Source organism: Micropterus salmoides, unplaced genomic scaffold, assembly GCF_014851395.1.
Source record: "Micropterus salmoides isolate LMB-PRFRI ecotype aquatic unplaced genomic scaffold, ASM1485139v1 Ms_hic_scaffold_19, whole genome shotgun sequence".
Taxonomy (NCBI): Eukaryota; Metazoa; Chordata; class Actinopteri; order Centrarchiformes; family Centrarchidae; genus Micropterus; species Micropterus salmoides.
The window spans coordinates 1514785-1535863 of NW_024041039.1; the positions used below are offsets into that span (position 1 = coordinate 1514785).

Below are 21079 nucleotides of genomic sequence, written 5' to 3' on the forward strand. Positions count from 1 at the left end.
TTAATTTTCTCACACAGTGGAATACAAATGCATAACTGATAAGAGACACTGAGCCGTATCTACCATATGGGCAACCTGGAGCCCAGGGGCCCTTGGGCAGAGAGGGGCCACTCTGTGATGGAGGTTGTTTATCATTGTCTGCTTTATATGCCAGTTTGATGACCGGCCAGGTGATGATTGGCAGCAGGCCACTGGCTGCTGATAAAGGTGGGCGGCCACACAGCGGGTGGTTTTGTAAGAACAAGTTTAGATTAAAACGGTGGAACCAATTTGTAACTGAGCGATGGTCAGATAAGCTTGCATCTACAACGTTAGCAGCAACCGAAAGCCCAGCGGAGCTGCCGAGAGAAGGAAGCAGCTGCAATAGAAACTGTCCCGCTAATAAGTAGCTTTTTCAAAAGAAGCAAGACATGAAGAGCAGGATGTCGAGCTAGCCAGCGTTAGCTTGGAAGACTCTACCAGCTGTGGCTCAGCCTCAGTAAGCTAACGTTAGCTAACGTTAGGAAAGAAACGGAGAAAGACGCCGGTCAAGCCAGAACGAGGCAAAAACTACCATCATCTGCACCTTGGGGATGGATTACAGAGAGCGTCTCAGAGGGAATTCATCCTTTCAGAATCTAACCATCCGGCATCACGGAGCGGGAACGAGGCCGGCGGAAAGACGCACTATTATTATGATATAGTCACCGTCCACCAGAAAAATAGACTGCTTTGCTTGTTGCTCGCTGGACACTAAAGGTGAGAGCTGTAGTGCCGTCTGTGAATCGGGAAACTTAATATCTAATCTGATTGTGAGACCACATAATGATGTCTTTGCTGAATTTATAAGCTGTGTGTTGCATCATTATGGTGTGATGCTGCTGTAAACATGTGTGAGAGTTAGTTTGTCAGTGCAGGATATGTTGGCTTTTAGAGTGTGTGAAGTCGCCCAGCTCACTCAGTGACTCAGCATGTTGTGTTGTTGTATGTTTCCCCTGGGGAACTAATCCGGCCTAGTAAAAGGGGATGAAAACGTAATGCACAGCAGAGTAAAGGGCAGGTTAGGTAGTTAGTCTTGTAATATTCTGCCTTTTCTCTTGACCTGTCAGAGAACACAGATATGTGGGAGAGGAGTTTCTAACGGAATTAAAATTAAATAATTTATTACCGTGGTGAAAAGTATGTGTCAAAATGTCGTCTTGTCTCGTGGATTAAGTGTCTCCTCACACCCCTAGTGTTGAAGCAAAATACTTTTCTAAGTCATTAATACAGTGACTGACGAGACGTTTGTATCAGATGCAAAGTGAACACGGAACGTAACATCTCTGGTAATATCAGGCTACCTGCTGTAGCATTTCATATTATTAATAAACCCAAATAATCCCACCGTCCTGCTGTTTTTAGGTCTTAGTGCCCTTCACAAACAGTTTACGGACTTCTGGACAGCGCCTGGAGTCCATCAATGAATCCAGCATGTTATCATGTGCCGGTGTATAGAACTCTCTCCCTCTCCCACCAGCCTACAAAGATCTAAATAAGGAGTGTTTGGGGTGGTCAGGTGGGACAAAAACTGGACTTTCAGCCAGGAGACTGGAAACAAAACGCCAACACTTTTTAGTGATATTCAGTTATGTAACATATGTAAGTAGCGTTACTTCATTTAGTATTTACTTTAACCCAAACTATGATCTTTTCCCAAACCTAACCAAACTGAGACGGCACCTAAAGGGTACCCTGGGTGTTAGAAAGCGACGCCTTGATAAAGTGGTTTTCCTACACAGAACCAGGGCTATGTAGGAAAACATCTGTTGGATTAGAATCACTTACTGTCACTTTAAGAAAGGAAACAGGATTTTATTCAACAGCTACATCACCCGTCTCCTTTTTCTTTCTTCTGGCTGTTTGTTACTTTAAAGAGGTGGTTTTCTGCTCATTTTCAGGTTCAAAATCTTCTTTATGTACCAGAACAGGTTTACATGGTTATATTTTTGTCATACTGCACGTTGCTGCAGCTCCTCTTTTCAGCCTGTGTTGAAGGCTTCGTTTTAGCTACGGAGTGATACATCTTATCTCTACATGATCTTTGTTGGGAGTTGCACATGCTCAGTTCCTAGTTAAGGACTACTAGCCAATCAGAAGCAGAGAAGGGCGGGTCAGCGAGAAGCCGGTAAACAGCTCGGGTTCAGCTGTACATGTTGCCGACCAGCTTGGCAACACGGACTGGAGCGAGAGTTTCAGAGCGGTGAGTTATTAATCTGTAACAAAAGGATCTTTCAGCCATAAAGTTTTAACCGAGCTTTACCGAACTTTATGTCCACTGACTGCCTGGAGGGTAGCTAGTGTTTGGAAGGGAGGGAAGCGGCTGGACTACAGACGAGCTGTTTTCAGTTCAGAGCAGAGTTTTCTGTGGGAGATGGGAACTCCCTTTGGGCTGGACTTTGAGCTTTTTCACTTTGCAAACCTTTAACATGCACAAAAAAGGAATATAACTAAATCAAGGAGAGGGAAAAAGCCAAAAAGCAGAACACGACCTGTTCAAAAAAAGGCCAGTAGACAGTCTGGTCATTTCTATATGAAAGCTATGATTGTGTTTTGTGACATTACTCAAAAAAGACCCTGGAGGATTTAAAAACAGCTACTGTCAGCTGTGTTCCTCCTTATTCTTCTGTCTGTTCATTACTGTTTTAGAAGTGTGTTGGTGAAATGTTCGTCAGAGGGATTGTGGGTTCGTCACCGCTGCCCGTCACTGTCGTCCCTGTAATCCAAGTGAAAAAACCGACGGACTGTGAGGGATTATTGTCAAAGTAAACCCTTAAAAAATACTACTAACAGCTCACTTCAAATGTTGCTCCTAAGCTTTTATCTGGGAGCTTCGTGTGGTCTTGATTAGCATATTTATGAAAAGTCATTAAAAACTCAGCTGGACACAAACTGTGGAGAAAGAAATGCATTTAGTGTTTATACACTTTGTTTTTACAGCTTTAACTTGCTCACATGGCAGCTTGACTTCATATTAAAGTTTGTTTTGTGTTCGTGTGCAGCTCTTCTCGGGGATTAGCGAGGTTTCTTTGCTTCAGTACAGTTGGAAGTTCAATCTGTGTCGTGTGTGACTTGAATTTTGTTTCACTTATTTCAAAATAATCCACCTGTACTCACCGCTCACTTCTGCTTAGTGTTGCTGCACAGTGAAAACAGCAAACATGCCGCAGGACGTGCAGAGAAGAGACGATTTAAAGAAGACCGGAGTGAAAACATGCATTTAAAATGTTTGTAGAAAGTAAACAAGTGTTAGCAGTAAAAAAAAAAAAGAGTCTTTGTTAAGGCCCGTTTTCAATTTCACTGAACGTCTGTCTGCTGGTTCAGCTTTTGTTCCCGAGGCTGCATCCGCTGTGGACAGAGATAGTTTCTGTTTAAAAACAATGCAGCTGCAAATCAGAATTGATCTCAGTCTGTATTATAGCGACTGAAATCGCACATCATGTGGCAGCTTGACTTCATTTATTTGTGTCTGGGGTGCTGGTCAGGTCTCTCTCCTGACATATAACATATTCAGGTTTTTGGTTCATACAGTATGTGATGTCCTTTAGTCAAATGTCACAAAGGACCCATTTATCAAAACATGGCGCCTCACGTTGAATGATTGACAGGGTAATAAAAATACCAACTCAAAAAACAGCTTGTACTTCAATAATGACGTTATTATCCGCTGCCCGCCAGCCAGGAAGCAAGTGATCCAAAATGCTGGATGGTTGTTGGTGCACTGATCGAGGAGGAGACACGCCTGAGCCGTGTTAGGGTGAGGGATTCCCCACAAGGTAAAAGTAAACATCACCGGAGTCCAGCGGCGGCGGGGACCTGGCGCTTTTTAACGGTAGAAATCCAAATAAAATTTCACTGCTTTTGCAGCGTCTCTACGGGGGAATTGCGGTGTTGGTCTCTTGTTTTGCCCTCCAGGTCAGCGCGCATGTCACGTGACTGAAAACTATGAAAAACGCTATGTAAACAACTCAGATTGTCCTCTCTGGGTATCGGTTCTATGTTCAGTATTAAAAACACAAAACTAGGCTCTTTCAAAGTAACAATTCATTTCATTCAGTCCAGCAAAATCAATAATTCAATTAAACAAAAATGAATGTTCAAGTCAGCAACAAGCTTCAGTGCACTTCCGACCGGGGCGTCTCCTGGGCAAAAGAATCCTGGTCTGGACATTTGGTTTTGGTGTTAAGTAGCTGAGGATTATTTGTAGAGTGGTGACGGACGATACGAACAGTACGGAGGATTGTGTAGGTGATTGAAACGATACTACCATGAAGGTTTCCTTTCGCGTCAAATAACGCTTTGTCAGCCTTTCTGAAAGACGCCCTGAGGACAGGCACATTTGTGGTCACCTTTGGCAGACAGAACCGCTTTTGCACATGTGCAGAGCGGTTCTTGCTGGTGGAACGTATTTGGCACTGACAGACGGTTCATCAGTTCGCAGGAAGTTGAGAAGAAAGATTACCCATCAGCCTTTGGAGCAGACGAAAGAGTTTGTATATCTGTAATTATTATTTATATGATTATTTCAGGTTGCCTAAAAACAACAACGCTCATATGAACCGTTTTATGAATGATGCTGCAGATGTTGAAAATGAATCCAATCACATTCAGCCACATTTTAATAGAATAGAAATGGTTAGAAATAAGTTTTGTAATTGTATCAGTTTGTTTTTAATACATATTCAATATTTAATTTCAGTAAACGAGGTGTTTATGTCGCTGGCGGGTGCTTTGATGATGCTGCAGCGTGTTCCGAGGGAAGTTCCATGAGCAGGAAGTGCCGTTTGTGCACGCTGTGGATCGGAACGCAGCCGTCGTCACAGTACACTGAGCGTGTGCGTGTAAACAGGAAGCAGACGGGCTACTCCGCAGCGGCAGAAGATTCGGCTGAAGAAGAACAGCGACGGTGAAGAAGCCCAGCAGGGGTCGGCAGCGTTTGACCTTCTCCTTTCCAGTCTGGACGGGAGGCGTAAAGGTAGCAGGAGGTCTCTAAAGGCCAATTTCTACTCCTGCGTCGAATCTACGGCGTAGCGCTCAAGGGTCGTAAATCTCATCGTGTTTGTCGCCTTCTCTCGTTTCAGCGTTTTAGTAATTTCAGTAAAAGTAGCTCCGACGTGTCAGTCGACATGTTTGTGGCAGCCTACACCAACGAAGAAGAACTCAGTGGAACACAGGAACCCCACTGTGACTGCAGAGCGACGCGGAGCCAACGAAGCATAAACGTTCCCGACGGCACGAGACCGTCGGCCAAGGCGTAGACTAGAAGGAAAAACCGCCTTTGCAGTGTAGGCGCTTCCTCGTGCGCCCTGATTGGCCCCTCCCCTTTAGATTCGTCTTCAAACCTGTTTGAAAACTGACTGACTTATTAAAGGAGTGTCCTCCTTCCTGTATAGTATAAATAGGTAAATATTTATTTACTTCTGTCGTTAGTTAATTCAATTATCATGCAGCGTTTTTCTTTGTATTTATAAGAGTTACTGCAGCAGGTTATTCTGGTTTTAAACACGTTTTAAAGAAAATAAAGCTTTTTAAAGGCAGTTTACTTCTGAAGCTTGTTTCGTTATATTTATTGGAATTCTATTTACATCCTGATATAAATGAAAGGTGGCTGTCAGGACGGCTTTAACGCTGTGCCTCCTGTCTGGCTGATTAACCTTCTCTCTTAATGTAAAGGGCCGGTTAAAGTTTGGGCGAGTTGTTTGTTTGCTTGTGTTTGCAGTCTGTGTCCTAACCCGCTCGGCTTCTCTCTGAGTTTCTGCATCGATTCTCCGGAGAATCAGAACGAGCTGCAGAGGAGATTCGCTCTGACAGCCTTTTAGTGCAGCAGGAAGCCGCGAGCGGTGTGTGTGCAGCTTCCTGTCATATCCTCTGATGGTATTTTGTGCGACACGGCGCCCTGCAGGTCAGACGGAGCGTGACTGCGAGGCCGCGGACTGGATCCCGGGCCGCTGACAGACAGCATGTGTCCGTCAGCGGAGGCGTGGAACCGTCTACCTGCTGGTGTCCGTTTCAGCTGAAACGCTTTTAGAAACCAGATCTGCTGCCGTCTGCTCTGCCGGACGTGATGCACTTTGATTGGATGATGTGACACATTCCTCCACCGGGCTCAGGAACTGACGTCACAGTGCATTCTGGGTATTTTAGAGGCCAAAGCAGCACAGTTGTTGCCCGCTGGTGTTTGTTTACATCTGCAGCAGATGTTACATTTGGTTTCAGCTTGAAAGAGACTTTCTGACAGGAAAGACAAACGGAGGACGTGACGTCCTGAAATCTTTTCTCCCGTCACCGGAAACGTTGTCAGGGGACGGCGTGGGGGGGGGGGGGGGGGGGTAACACGACTTCTCAGACCCACGGAGGCCAGTCTGACCCGGAGAAGACGTTTCTACTATTTGTAGTAGCTTGTTTCTTATTTCACCGCTTTAACTGGTCCGCTCTTGTAAAATCTCCACCGCGTTGTGACTTGTGATGTAATCACTCTGTGCAGCCGTCAAAGTAAAGCGCGTGAGGGAAACAGCGACTGAACCGTCGTTCTTCTTTTTACAAGCCAGGTCTTCAGCAGTGTCCACCGGTGTTCTTTCGATTTACGCTACGCAGTAGTAGTGGTGCAATATAAAATGATTCTGTGGTGGGAGCATTGTGTGATGGGGGATATTAGTCGATCAGAAAATGTTGCCCCTGAAATGATGTTAAAATATAATCAAAAAAACCTCATAATACTGTGAGAGTTAACTTTATGGGATTGGAAAAGGGAACACGTATGGTAGCATTTTTCGTCAGGGCAGCGTAGCTCGTCAGAACACCGGACTGTGTTTGCCTCTGTGTCGCGCAGAGGGAGGGGTGGGGCTGTGCGAGAGACGAGCAAACGCTGGCAGGACTTTAACAAACAAATATTAATTAACTCAACATTAAACTATATCACGGCGTTGTCTAATTTTATATCGGTATATTATATATATACACAGCCTCAGTAGAAGCACCAAAAGTGCTGATAAGCACTCAACTAAATTTCAACATGTCAGCAGAATCAGTCAACGCGCTCTTATTCTGAAATGACAGGCTGTGAAGCACAAAAATAACAAACAAGTCAATAACGTGGGGCAGGCTGCTGAAACGCTTCTCAGACGCTTCCGGTGGACGGTGACGCCGCGCTGAGGGACGAGGAAAACTGTGGCACAGCCGTAACTCTAGGCAGCTGGACTAGATTTCAGCTTAGCGTTTTGCTTCAGCGCATCTTTAAATATTGACAAGCACGTTGTCACGTGTTTTTTGGGAGGAGGAGCTTCTGAGTGAGCAGAATCTCCATCACGACCTCATTAATGTCATTTCCTGGAGTCGCATGTTTGAACAAGTAGCAATAAGTAGGGATGCAGCAAAATGAAAATTCTTGGCCAAAACCGAAGATAATGAAAAACTTTCCGATACTGAACAAGTACTTTCACATTTATTTTGCCTTTTTTTCTCCATCCCATAAATTAAATAGTCAGAATGAGTTTTTTCCTCAGTGTTTCCCACAGGATGTGCAGAAACTACGGTGGGGGGGTCCGGGGCCCGAGAGGGTCCGGTAAAGTAAATCACGAGTCCATTTCCTTTTAATGGACGCGTGTAATTTCTTTCTGTGAATATAATCCAGTTAATCTTATTTCCATCCTGTACAGACGCCTTATTTTGAAAACCGGACGTTGTCACATGTGTTTCCTCCTCGCGCTAAATCCATCCAGTCCGACCCGGTTTGATAAATAATGTTGTAACATGAAGACTTCACAGCCTCTCTTCACACTAAAGAGACAAACTGACAGGATAAAGTCTCTAACCTGCCCGTCAGCTCGCTCTGGGCCGCTACACTTACCGTAAAGGCTGGAATACGTGCGCACTCCAAATGTAGCTTCATCTCCTCACAGACGAGTGACAGAAACACTCAGAGTGGTTCTTTTCTAAGAAGTCAGTCACAGATGGAGACAGTTCAGCAGAACAGCAGAGAAATTCATTTTGGAGGCCGAACGTACGGTGCATCCCGACCATTAAGTATTAGCCTCTGTGTGTGTGTGTGTGTGTGTGTGTGTGTGTGTGTGCGTGTGTGCGTGTGTGCGTTACCCACACTGCACCACCAGCTGGATCAGCGCCTCCCTGGGTTTCACGTTGAAGCCGTTGTATTGGCTCGTCTGGCAGCGGTACGTCCCGCTCATCTCTCTCGTCACGTTGCTGATCCTCAGGACGCCGTCGTAGCTCTCCGTCTCAGCCGAGCCGTCCGGCATCAGAGCCGCCGCCGCCACCGCCGCCGCCCCCCCGCTCTCCTCCACCCGGGACCACAGGATGATGGGTTTGGGTTTCCCTGAGACCAGACACTGCAGGTCCACAGTGTCGCCCTCCTGAGCGATGAGGTGAGAGCGCCCCCTGGGGACGGTGAGCTCCGGAGGAACTGCAGGGAGAGAGACAGGTTTATTTATTCCAGCTTTCACTTGTTGCATCTTCCTCTGAGAAGTTCTTCCCTTTAATGACGCCTTCATTTAGATTTCAAAAGTCTGACTTTTCTTTGAACAAAAGGAAAATGATGAAAGGGTGAGAGGTCGCTGCAGGGAGGATGACGTGACGCTGCGGAGAGAAATAAAGCAGAAGCAGGAAACCTTCCACGTTTGATGTGGAGTTTGTCCTTCATTTAAAGACAGAGAGAGAGCGAGCTGGCAGAGAGGCAGAGAGAGGCTGCTGGACTGTTTTAGCATTTATTTTCCTTATGGGAATGCAGCAGCGACCCGAGTGTGACCTTCTGCTTTAACACGAAACATCCGTCAGCGGGCGTTCAGACTGCGACTGCAGCGACGCTTCGATTTAAAACCTCCCTGCCTCCCTGCCTCCCTCCTCCTCTCAGGCTCTCTGAATGTTTCCTCCCGTCTGCCAAGGTCACAAACAAACAGGAAGTCCACCGCCGGCAGCAGACGCTCATCGACATGACGTCCGTCTGAAGGAGAAGTTCTGCTTCTTTTCTCTCGGCAGAGTTTTGAGAGAGTTCAGGCGCTGCTGCAGTACCAGAGGAAGGAAGGAGGCGTCCGCATCACAGAGGAAAGTTTTTTGATGCCCGGAGGAAACTCTGAGAATCAGATATCCAGCGGTTTTTACTAAAGTGTCAGTTCTTCCTGTTGCTGAATGAGTCTCCCCGAGCTGCAAACAGACGCCTCAGATCTTACGGGCGTTTGGACTGTGCTCAGGTACAAATTCGAGGTACTTTGCTATATTTCCTTTTTGTGATACTTCTACACCACTACATTGTCGTGGAAATTACATTCCTGGTGAGGCGCTGAGCAAATAATTGAGTTCAACGAACCGTTGTCTTTGAAGAATTTGTTTAACAAAAGAGAATAAACAGAGAAGAACTACAACAGAATGAGCTGGACCAGAGGTTCTGTCTCCTAAGACGGTCACTAACGTCTGGCCCCGAGCAAACGGCTGCATCATCATTCACACGGTGTGAACATCTCTGATTTGGGGAACAGAGATCCTCTCTGAGCCTTGAATGAACATTCCAGGAGAGGAACGGCCTAAACCCCAGTAAACAGACTAAGAAGAGAGCAAAGGTTAAGGATAAAAACACAATATATAATAATAATAACAGTAAAAGATTGAATGTAAGAGGACACAATTTTCTGCCATAACACACATTTCAAAGAAAAATATTGTACTTTTTACTTCGACACATTAATGCATCAATAATCATAATCCAAAAATACAACATATCGTTCTGCATATTTTTATACTTTCAATACTTTAATTATATATAATAATTATTTGACGCTACTACTTCTTTTTTTTTTTACTTTTAATATTGTGAATGCAGGACTTTAACTTGTAACAGAGTACTTTTACACTGCAGTAGTTTTAAGGCCAATTTATAAGTAGACTACGGAGTTTTTATGGCGGTATTCGGAACCGCCTACTAAATACTACAGACAACCACAGTGTGCAGTATGTTCTGTATACTGCACACTGTATGCAGTATGAAACTGTTTAATTGATTTATTTTGCCCTGTGCTAGTTCAGCTTCTGGTTTTCAAAATTGAAACAATATTTTTAATTATATAATAATAATAAAGTTAAATATAATATAAATTAATGTAAGTACCACTTTCTTTTTTTAATCTTATCTAAGGAGAACGAGGCTGCAGCCGATCTGTAGCAGATGTTTGCTTCGGTATATTGGTATAAAATAAAAGCAAGTACTGTAACCAAAACTGTGAATGTCTAAATAACAAAGCAACAAGAGTTCCTTTCTGAAGTGTTAGTGATGAAACAGCGTTTGAAAATTGTAAAACTACTTCTGTTGTTGTCCTCTACACAACAGACCGGTTGTTGTTATAGTTCTAGCGCTTTGCATTATGGGAAACAGTACGCCGTACTACTAGCACAGTAGGCGGCCATGTTCCACTGTGTGGAGTTTCTTCTTCGTTGGTGTGGGCTGCTAAAAACGATGGCGACTGAAAGCGACCATGTTGGAGTTGGAGCTGATCGATGTTGAACAGCAGAAACAAGAGAAGGCGTCGGAGGAGGTGCGACCCTTCAACTGGTCGAGGCTGAAGGAGGAGGACGAGCCGGAAAAGTGACGCCACCAAGCCGACCAATCACAGGTCTTGTTGTGTCCATCGCAGCGATGTGTAGTTGGAGAGGTGCGCGTCAGGATAAGATGTCCCCGCGGCGTAGACTCAGTCGGCCTGTACTCAAGTAAAATATCTCAGCAGCTTAATAAACGCCCAGGTCTGTCTTCTTCAGGCGAGGTGTGTTTAAGCCCCGCCCCCAGCCGGACTCACCTGTGGTGGATGAGATGTTGACGTCGATGCTGATCTCGGGGGTCCCTCCGTTCCTCAGCGACGCCACGCAGGTGTAAGTGCCGAAGTCGGTGAACTTGAGGTCGATGATGTCGAGGTTGGTGGTTCCCGGCGAGACGTCGGCGTCGGTGTGGGTGATCACCATCCGCTCCGAGCTCCTCAGCGGCCGGCCGTTCTTCAGCCAGCTGAACTGCAGCTCCTCGGGCGGCGTGGCCTCCACCTGGCAGCTGATCTTCACCTCCCGGCCGATCTGGATGTTGTCGTCGTTGTGGTACGGGTCGGCGTGATCCAGAACCGACCTTTACGAAGGCCTGAAAAATCAAAGAGGAGAACGAAAGATCAGGAAAGGCGAAGAAAACATCCCAACATACGGTTAAATCAAAAGAGCAAGAATCCGGAGATGGCATCTGATGAGTCGGGATGTCACGAGAACAAATACTTCAGTACCCGAATTTTTAAAACAGGAGTGTAGGGTAACACGGGGAAAGACGCCGCCCCCACGGTAACTAACGGAAAACACAAAATGTCACAATGTGTTTTTTTTGTTTTTAAATTATTTGATCAAAGCCATTCTTCAAAGTTTTTTAAAATAAGGTATCATTTTTTTTATAGTCCGTCCATCGTCACCCGCTTATCCTGCGTACAGGGTCGCGTTTTTATTGTGTTCAATGTAAATATATATGTTTACTTAAGATAAGTTTGTTTAGAGAGAAAGATTTTTATAGTGTTTGGTTAAAGTAGTAAAATGCTAGATTAGTATGTTTGGGGTAAGACGCCCCCCCCCCTTTATTTTATCTGTAATTTGCACATATTAAAGTGATTTCACACCATGGGGGGGGGCATGTGGAAAAGGACTGAGCATGGCCTACTTAAAGATACAAAAAACCCTATAAATTATAATTTCATGAGTCAGCCAATAGACAGCTGTATTTTCTACGGTAATGCTGCACATTTGTCGGTTCTCGCGGCCGTACCTTGAACAGCTCCGTGTCGAAGCCTCAATTTCTCCCAGTTTTGGGATATTTCGGAGATTTAATTCAGGCAGACATTTCACTGTACGGATCAACTCAAATCACCAAAGATGACGTTGCAGTTTGCAGCACAGAGAACTGAATGTTTGTCCGACTCGCCCGTTACTGTAGGAGGAGTCAGGGGCCGTCTTTAAAGTGCAAACCCTGCCGGCGTAGACGGAGACCAGCTGTGAGTTTGTAAGAAAATGGATTAGTTATTAATTAATTATGCAAAGGTTGTTATTTCGGACATCCTTTCACAGCTGTTAGCTGTTCTGTGTAATGTTCTTACCCATTAGGCAGACACTGGGGGGCAGAGGTGTTCTCGAAGCTAGAGGCTGCGTTCGTTGGAGGAGCGCAATGACCAAAAGGAACCGAACGCAAGCTTGTATTTTGGAGTTTGGGTAGATGGTGCAGACCATAGGGGTCATTTACACTGGGGACACTGGGACACTGGGACACTGGGGACACTGGGACACTGGGGACATGTCCCCACCGCTTTTTGAAAGCATTTGTTAAAAGGGTTCTGATAAATTGCTTGCAACACGATATGTTAAATGAGAAAGGTTTATTTGCACAATAAGAAACATGCAATGCAATTTAAATATCTAAGATACGAATGTGCAGGAAAGTAACTGATTACTACATTATATTACTTTATATTGTGTTTGGTCAACTTACACCTGAATTTTGTGTTTCTCTTTAGATATATATATAAAAGATAATTCAACCATAGATTGGTCTGGAAAATGTCTCCAGAATGCAGGAAATGTTTCAGGCTCTCCTGGGGGAGGAGCACCAGACCGCCAAATCATAGATCACAGTAGGGAACCCAGGAGTCACTCTGTATGCAGCATTAGTGCCACGGGGAGCCGGTGGAGGTCGCTTAGTGACGGAGGGACTTGAGTCCTTTTGGGCGGATCAGAAACCAGACGGCGTTCTGAACCATTTGTAGGGGTTTCACCGCACATGCTGGAAGGAGGGCGTTGCGATGGTGAAGGCGAGAGGTAACCATGGCCTGGACCAGGAGCTGGGTGAGGTAGGGCCCGACTCAGAAAGGGGCGCAGCCGAGAGACGGCAGCAACACGGTCTGAAAAGGACAGCTGTTTTTTTTATTTTTGATATATATATATATATATTTTTTTGATACTGATGTTTTAGTTTTTTTAAATAAATCTTTTTTCTATTTATACACACACACACACACACACTTACTGTTTGATTTACTTATTTTTACTTTATTTTTATATTTTGTCTTATGTTATTATTAGTATTTATATATTAATTCTTAACACTTTTCCTGTTTTATTTACTTTATCTAATGAAATGTATGAAATTAATTGTGCGTTAATTTATGTAATTTGTGTAATTTAGTTTTGGCAATATTGTTGTTTTACATTCACGCCAATAAAGCTGAAGTGAATTGAAATAAAAAATGCAAAAGGTTGAAAGTTATATTTGATAAAGGATAAACTGCTCCAGGGTCAGAGGTCAGGTCGACTTGCTGGTTTGAATCCTGCAGCAGAACGTGGCTGGTTTCTGACTGACAGCTGAGTTTGGACTCTCCTCATATTTTAAATTATTACAATTACCCTTCCTGCTGTGGAGAAACTAATCCGTCCAAATGGAGCTTAAATATTACTGAAGCCATTTGTTCAGTTTAATCCCGCGACCGTCCTCGGCGACGTGCTGCCGCTGCTTTACTTCCTCCACTTTTCATTTAACGGACTTAACTTCCCAGCTCGGCGGGAGTTCGTCCGGCAGGATTTCTGAGTTCACACCTCTCCTCACTGTCAGTCAGATCGTAGGAACAGCTGACTTTATTATAAAAACCTCCGCTGTGACAGTTTGAACGTTGTTGAACCGGATAATTCAATCATTTGTGTGTCAGTTAATCCATCTGTCTGTCGTCACGTTGGTCCGCAGCTACATTTCTTAACATAGATATAATGAACATCTCCTGTAGCTCCACCAGCAGAAAACAGAAACAGGACAGTTTGAGCTCCAGGGACCCAGGGGCCCAGGGGCAGAGGGACCCAGGGGCCCAGGGGCAGAGGGGCCCAGGGGCCCAGGGGCAGAGGGACCCAGGGACCCAGGGGCCCAGGGGCCCAGGGGCAGAGGGGCCCAGGGGCCCAGGGGCCCAGGGGCAGAGGGGCCCAGGGGCCCAGGGGCAGAGGGGCCCAGGGGCCCAGGGGCAGAGGGACCCAGGGGCCCAGGGGCCCAGGGACCCAGGGGCAGAGGGGCCCAGGGGCCCAGGGGCCCAGGGGCCCAGGGGCCGTATTACAGAAAGTTCTTATCTTAAGCCTTAAGTCAAGATAGGAAGAGTCTAAAATAGGATTATTCCCAATTTGGGATTAGGAAATATATTGGGAAAAATCTCTTCCTTTCCAAACTGAAGACCTTTTTTCTAAATCAGGTCCTGACCTTTGTTACCAAGGTTACCAAACAGTTAAGATTTAGACCAGGAAGTCTCTGTAATATGGCCGTGTGTTCAGTCGTCTCAGCTCAACGCTTTTGGTTTTCACCTGTTTTTTTTTGTTTCACCTCGGAGCCAAAAGGTGACGTGAAAACGACTGGTCAGAGAGAAGGTCACTGTTCGCTGCGCGCGCCAGACGAATCCGACATTTTTTAAAATGCTCTATCCAGAGATTGCAAGATAGTAACTGTAACGACGCTCTGACCACGTTCCCGTTCGTGGTGTATGGGTCGAGCTGGTACCAGCAATGGTTAAGCGGCAAGAGTCTCCAGCCATGCTAGGAGCTCTGAGCATGTTAGCATGCTAACGTTAAAGAACTCATTTCTTTGGGGAAGCCATTAAGATTCTTATGGATCGTATCAGCTCAAATAAAGCAGATCCAAGTCATTGAACTCTGGCGCTGGGGTGATTTGCATCGCTTTGTATAACTCACTTGAAACAAAATCATCCCGCAGCTCTTGTCAAGATGGCAACGCACATCCCGTTTCCTTTTAGCCTCCACGAGCGGCGAAATCCTGGAGTGTTTGAATATTCCATCGCTGTTCTTCCCAAACACAGGAAAGGACCAGAGGCTCCCTGGTTTTAGGGCTGGGGGCGATTAGTCGGCGTGATCGATTACGTAAATACGTCGACTCGCATTACGTGCGTCGAAGCGTCGCTGCATCCAGTGTGAGCAGGGATTCCCCGGACAAGCTGCAGCTACCAGAGCGTCTGGGAGTATTTTAGACAGACACTGTAAAATGTATTTTCTAAGTACTTCTTCATGGTAAAAGTAATTTCTGCCCCCGCTGCCGTCATGGTAACGTAACGTTACACCGTGTCATCTAACGTTTGTCTGTTTTACGTTTTCTGTTTATTTAACGGCCACGTCTGAGCGAGAAAACAGCTGGAACTGCCATTACAGACAACAACAACAACAACAACAACAGTGCAGTGTGTGAATCCTTTCAGGTCTGATAATCTTACTGCATCACTAAACACTGAAATCAATCCAGGTCAGTAAAGTAGCCTGATTAATGTCGTTACTGTTGTCATCACAAACTGGATTCATTTTAAGATCTGCTGCTACTTTCATTCTTCTAATGTGCTTCATCAGGACGACTGAATAAAATATTGATTTAATGATTAGACATGTTTTTGATGTTATTTTGGATAAACTGGTTTGTTAATCTAGTTTTAGGCAACATTTCTTTTCTTTAGATACATAAAATTAGTCGTTAGATTAATCATTGTTACGCACAGCTCTACCTGGTTTGGAATGGTTATTGTCAAACATGGTTATACAGATTCTGTCTGTACCCCTCACGCTACAGGGGTATCTGTCAATCGGACCCAAAACCGGCCCAGTTAGCCTCCAGGTGTGCGGCCGACGTTAGCTCAATGATGGCAAACACAAGAGAGAAATCAGAAGCAGAAGAGCTTCGATGTCGATCTTTCTCAGTAAGTTACAGCAGGAGGGGTCGACGCTGTTCGGCTGTGGACGTGACGGCATCGCCCACGTGTGCCAGAAACAAGTCCTGAACAGACTGCGGTAAATCGACTGCAAACACACCAGAAGGTCGTAGTTCAAATCCCAGGGCTGAGTGTTATAAATAGCTTCGGTGCACGAGGCGAGCAGCTGATTGTCCTTGTTCATTAAGATTAAAGCAAGAACGCCTCGGAACAAAACCCTGCGTGTGTGTTTTTCACTGCGTCAGTAAAAGGTCTGTTGCATAACTCGAGGTGGATGCAGTCGCTCACACATGAAAGTCACTGCACACACACACACACTGGCATGGCTTCAGTACTGTCAGTACACAGTAGTACTTCAACAAAGAGCTTCATACGTGGCTGAAAGCTCCAGAAAAAGCTCCAGAGGCAGTGACCTCCCACAACACCCTCCTCCTGCGTGAATCAGGCCTTCGCATGTGCATTCAGCAGAGCAGAGCTGCAGTCTCACACGGAGCGGGATGAAAAAGACGAGCGGCCGTCACGCTGATTCACTCGCGTCACGGTCACCTGGAAATTCTGTTCATGTAGGAAACACAACGCCGGCCAGATGAACGAAACGTATCAGGCGACGAGTTTCCTCTGCAGGAGTTCCGTCAGCTGCTGTTTCCAAAGTTCTACACCGACTGTACAGAGAGGAGTTTCTGACTAGAAGTCACCTGCTGGACACAAACACAGACGCTATTTCGACATTAAAACTTCTTTTGGGAAACCACAGAGATAAGCCGATCCGGGTTTATTCTAATGGGTCGGCTGAAATAAAGCAGATCCAAATCTGATCCTTTCTTCCCTGAACTCTAGAGCTTGGACTCATCGATTATGAAAATACGCTTCGCTACACCGGGTGTAAGAATCCGAATCAGAAGGAGCTTTATTGCCAAGTTTTACACGTAAGAAGAATTAGCTGTGGTGATGAGGTGCTACACGTAGACAAACATAAATAAATGCAGAAACACATAAATATGGAACAAACAGATGCAAGTTATATAACAATAATAAAATAGAGAAAAATAATACAGCTACTGCAGAGAAAGAACAACGTGGCAGATATTTAAATGTGCTTTATTGTGTTGTGCAGACGTGTTGCAACGTCAGATATAAACGTCAGTGTCGTAGAAATTAGACTCATTTTAACATTTTAACTGTTTATTATCGTCATTCTAATGAATCTTTTACAGGATGACTGAATAAATTAGGGAGACACCGAACGTTCGATCACCGAAATTAATCGGCCGAAAATACCAAAAAAAAGAACTTTCTGTGTTTCGGCCTAATGAGTCGAAAGACTGATTACATTTTACCGAACAGTCACGTTGCCATGTCGACAGTGTGGAAGCAGACGCTGTTCTGCTGAACTGTCTCCCCCCGACCCCCCCACCATAGTCTCTGCACATCCTGCGGGAAACACTGAGGAAAAAGCTCATTTTGACAAAAAAAAAAGGAAAAATAAAAGGAAAAAATGTGAAAGTACTATTCGGTAAAGTTTTTCATTATATTCAGTTTCTGCCAAGAAGTTTAATTTCGCTTGAATAAAATATTTAATAACGAATGAGAGTTTTTGATATTTTGGATAAATGATTTGTTATCTTAATGGAGTAACGAAGAATAAGCATAAATAAATCAGCAGTTAGATTAATCGATAGGAGCAGCCCTGCTGTCGCCTCGGCCTGCAGGTGTCGCAGTGTTTCCTGCGACGGTGAAATCTGACACATTATCTGGATCAAAGCTGAGAGTAGAAAACGCTCAGGCTCCCGTCAGCCGTCACTAATCACTGCTAACGACAGACAAACACATTTAGAGAGCGGGGGAACATCCATCCTCCTCGCTCTCCGTCGCCTCCTCCACATCCTCCCTTTCTTTTCATCACCTCCTCATCCTCGTCTGTCTTCACCTCCTATTCTTCTGTTTCTCACCTCCTCCTCCTTTATTCCTGCTTCCCTCCTCCCCCTCTCTCCAGCATCACCCCCCCCCCACCTCCCCTGTCCATTACAATAACATGCATCCTCTCCATATAACACACACACACACACGCATGCACACGCACACACCGGGTCCATTAGCAGCAGTGTGTGTCAGACTGGGAGGACTGGCTGCCTGGTGGAGAGACTACTGGCTAACATGAGAGAGAGAGAGAGAGAGAGAGAGACAGGTGCATGATGGGAGTTAAATAAGTAAGGAGGGAGTCGAGCTGACAAGCTGCAGGGTCAGCAGCTAACACACACACACACACACACACACAGGTGAGTCATGCTGAGGTCATGACATCCTGTTCTTAAAGGGGCAGTTCAACATTTAGAGAAAGCTTTTCATCCTCACTCGTTCAGGGAGTCAGGAGTTCAGACGAATGTCTCAGTCGGGACGCGGTTAGCCTAGCTTAGCATAAAGACTGGGAGCCGGGGGAAACGGCTAGCCTGGCACACCCACACACCGGTATTAACGCAAACAGAAATGTACAAAACACAGCGTGTGGTTTGGCCTGCTGGAACTCGGGGCGTGCGAGACGCGTCGTCCACGATAATATCTTAATTGAGCTCAAAAAAGTCTAAAAATCAGCAGATTTGTTGCTCCGAGTGTCGGCGCGCGCCATCTTGATTATTGCGCAATACCTGTGCGCTGTGCCTGCCTTCTCTCGCCGTTTTCTGCAGAGAGGAAACGTGCCGCTTTGGAACACACCGTTGTTGGGGGGGGGGGTGCTTTTGGAGACAGGAATGTTGATTCACTGTTTTTATCAATACTTCAATGCTGTGTTATTTGAAACGTGGTTATATGGACAGAAATAGTGTTTTAAAGTGAACTCCCAATAAAACATTCGCCTGGTATACTTTGAAAATGTTCTTTTCATCAGATTTCCAGTTACAGTAGTATTTCAGGTGGATTAGAAGATGTTCAGGTGCTTTATAATCTTCCTTATGATGGTTTTGATGGTTTATTGCATTAAAATAGAGCTTTTTTTTACCAGGCGAGGATTTTTTATTTATTGCATCTCCATGTAATGGTAAAATAAATATGTTAATGTACAATGGATTTATATTCCTTAGCTTCTGACCTTTCAAAGGAACCAGAATTACGCATCTAGGCCTGATGGTTCAGAAGATATTCCTGATTTATTTTGGGCGTTTTTCCTGGAAAAGGGCGGCTGTCCCCAACAGGTTAATTGTCGTTTTAACGATGTGAGAGCAGACTATCAAAAAAACGCCTCTGCGTCATGCACACACTGCAATTAATATTGATTTTTAATTAAAAACATTCACAGTAATCCGCCTGCTTTTTACCTTAAAAATGGTGACATATAAACATGGCGACGCCAACAGGGTGTAATAGTGTAGCTCGTGTACAGTCGGCAACAGGAAACTATGAGGAGCCGCAATCCTGTAGTGTGAAGGGTTTACAGACATGATCTTAAAAGTAAGAAACCTGCAGCAGCCAATGAGAGCGAGCTGAGCAGGAGGCGTCCCCGGCGTGTTGGGTATTTATAAAAACGTAGAAACCTGCCGATTCCCTCGTCTCGGCCTCGACTTCATCCACAGTTGGATTCACACACACAAGGTCGACCAGCTGACGACGGCAGTCCGCCTCCACGTTGGTTTCTGTCTGAAGTCACGTTTGATCACACGAGATTCTGTGAGATCCCAAGCCCGCCGCTCTGAAAGCGTTTGGTGTAAACGCAGAGTGAGTGTTCCTGAGACTGGACCGAGTGCGTTCTTAAGATTAAAATATTAAGGATTGGTTCATCTGTGGGATCCCACGTTTTTAACATCGGTTAAGATCTGAAAATCCTCTTCTGATCAATGGTCTAATCACAAATAAAGGAGTTTAGATAGCTCCCTTCAGCAGGATCACACCTTTATAAGTTTGGCTGCTCCACTTCTTGAGGAAATAAATACAGTTTTAAAGTTAATTAAAGCGTGTTTTACTACTTTCTGTGGTAACGAATGTCTCTAGTGTTTATAAACCCTGCTGTTTAAATGAAGTGCTGAGGATGTTCAGGACGCTTCATCGTGACGCTGCAGGAAAACGCCGACCCGCAGCAGAGGAGGAGGAGGAGGATTTATAAAGACTGAAATAATCTGAGAGCTTAACGTCTCTGCAGCGCCGCAGATAAACGCTCCGTTTGTTGCGGGTGAGTCGGATCTATTCTGGTCTGTTCTGCAGCAGCTTGTTCGTTCACAACAACAATAAAAAGACACGAATGTGCCTTTGTGACTGCAGAGAGCAAAGCTGAGGACTCACTTGTTAGAACTCCACAGGCAGAAACACAAAGCAGAGGAAGCACCTTTCAACAGGTAGACGGCCGTCTGAGCTGCAGCTAAGTCCCAGAGGAACAACATGAATCTGTTTCACTTCGTTTGAGCATCATGCAGATGAAGAAGCAGAGAGGAAGAGCAGCCTGGATGAGCAGGACCAGAGTGACAACGTGGTGAGAGGTGTATCGTAACGAGGGCTGCCGGGTAGAGGGTCATTCCTGTGATGCAGAAAACTCGGACAGAATTGCAGGATTTGACAGTAAAATGGAAATAACTGTAAATATCCGGGTTTTTAACAGCCACTGATTCTCTCCTCCGCTCTTTGCTACCGGCAGAGACTCGAGTTAGAGACTCGGACTTGAGTCCGACTTCAATGTAAATGCTCCGTATTTGTATAGCGCCTTTCTACTCTTTGCAACCACTCAGAGCGCTTTTACACTACATCTCATTCACCATTCACTCACATTCATACACCAGAGGCAATTTGGAGTTCAGTATCTCGACATGCAGCCTGGAGGAGCCGGGGATTGAACCGCCGATCTTTCCATTAACTTCAGACTCGTTTTTAGGAAACGTTTGATGAGCGTGCGGTTATCCCCCCCCTCGCGTTACCTATAACCTGTCTACGTAACACGTAGCATCTGCTGCGCGCGGCCGCACGTGTGAGAGGACAACAAACAGCGGCAGCTGCTGAGCCGTTCATCATAAACTTTGGCTTTAAAACTTCATACAACAAGACCCAAACAAAGAAGCGCTGAACGCTAAATAGGTCAGTAACCTGAGGTCAGTGAACATGTTTAGCTCAGCATCGGCCATCTAACTGTCAAACTTGTGGTGGACGATTAACGTAATCATTTACGTCCCGCTGGCTGCCGTCACGTTAATTATTAACGTCGGCCTCAAACAGGTCACAGGTTTATTGTTGATCATGTAACGTTACAATTTTATTGTTATAATGTTACCCTGGTTTGAGAGTCTTGAGAGACTTGTGACTTGACTTGGACTCTAGCTCAGTGACTTGAGACTTGAGAC

The 21079-nt window shown here is 45.3% G+C and overlaps 1 pseudogene; it reads right to left on the reverse strand.

The window, feature by feature from the left end:
* LOC119910778 overlaps positions 1 to 21079 on the reverse strand; it is a 97154-nt pseudogene that overhangs the window by 50067 nt on the left and 26008 nt on the right.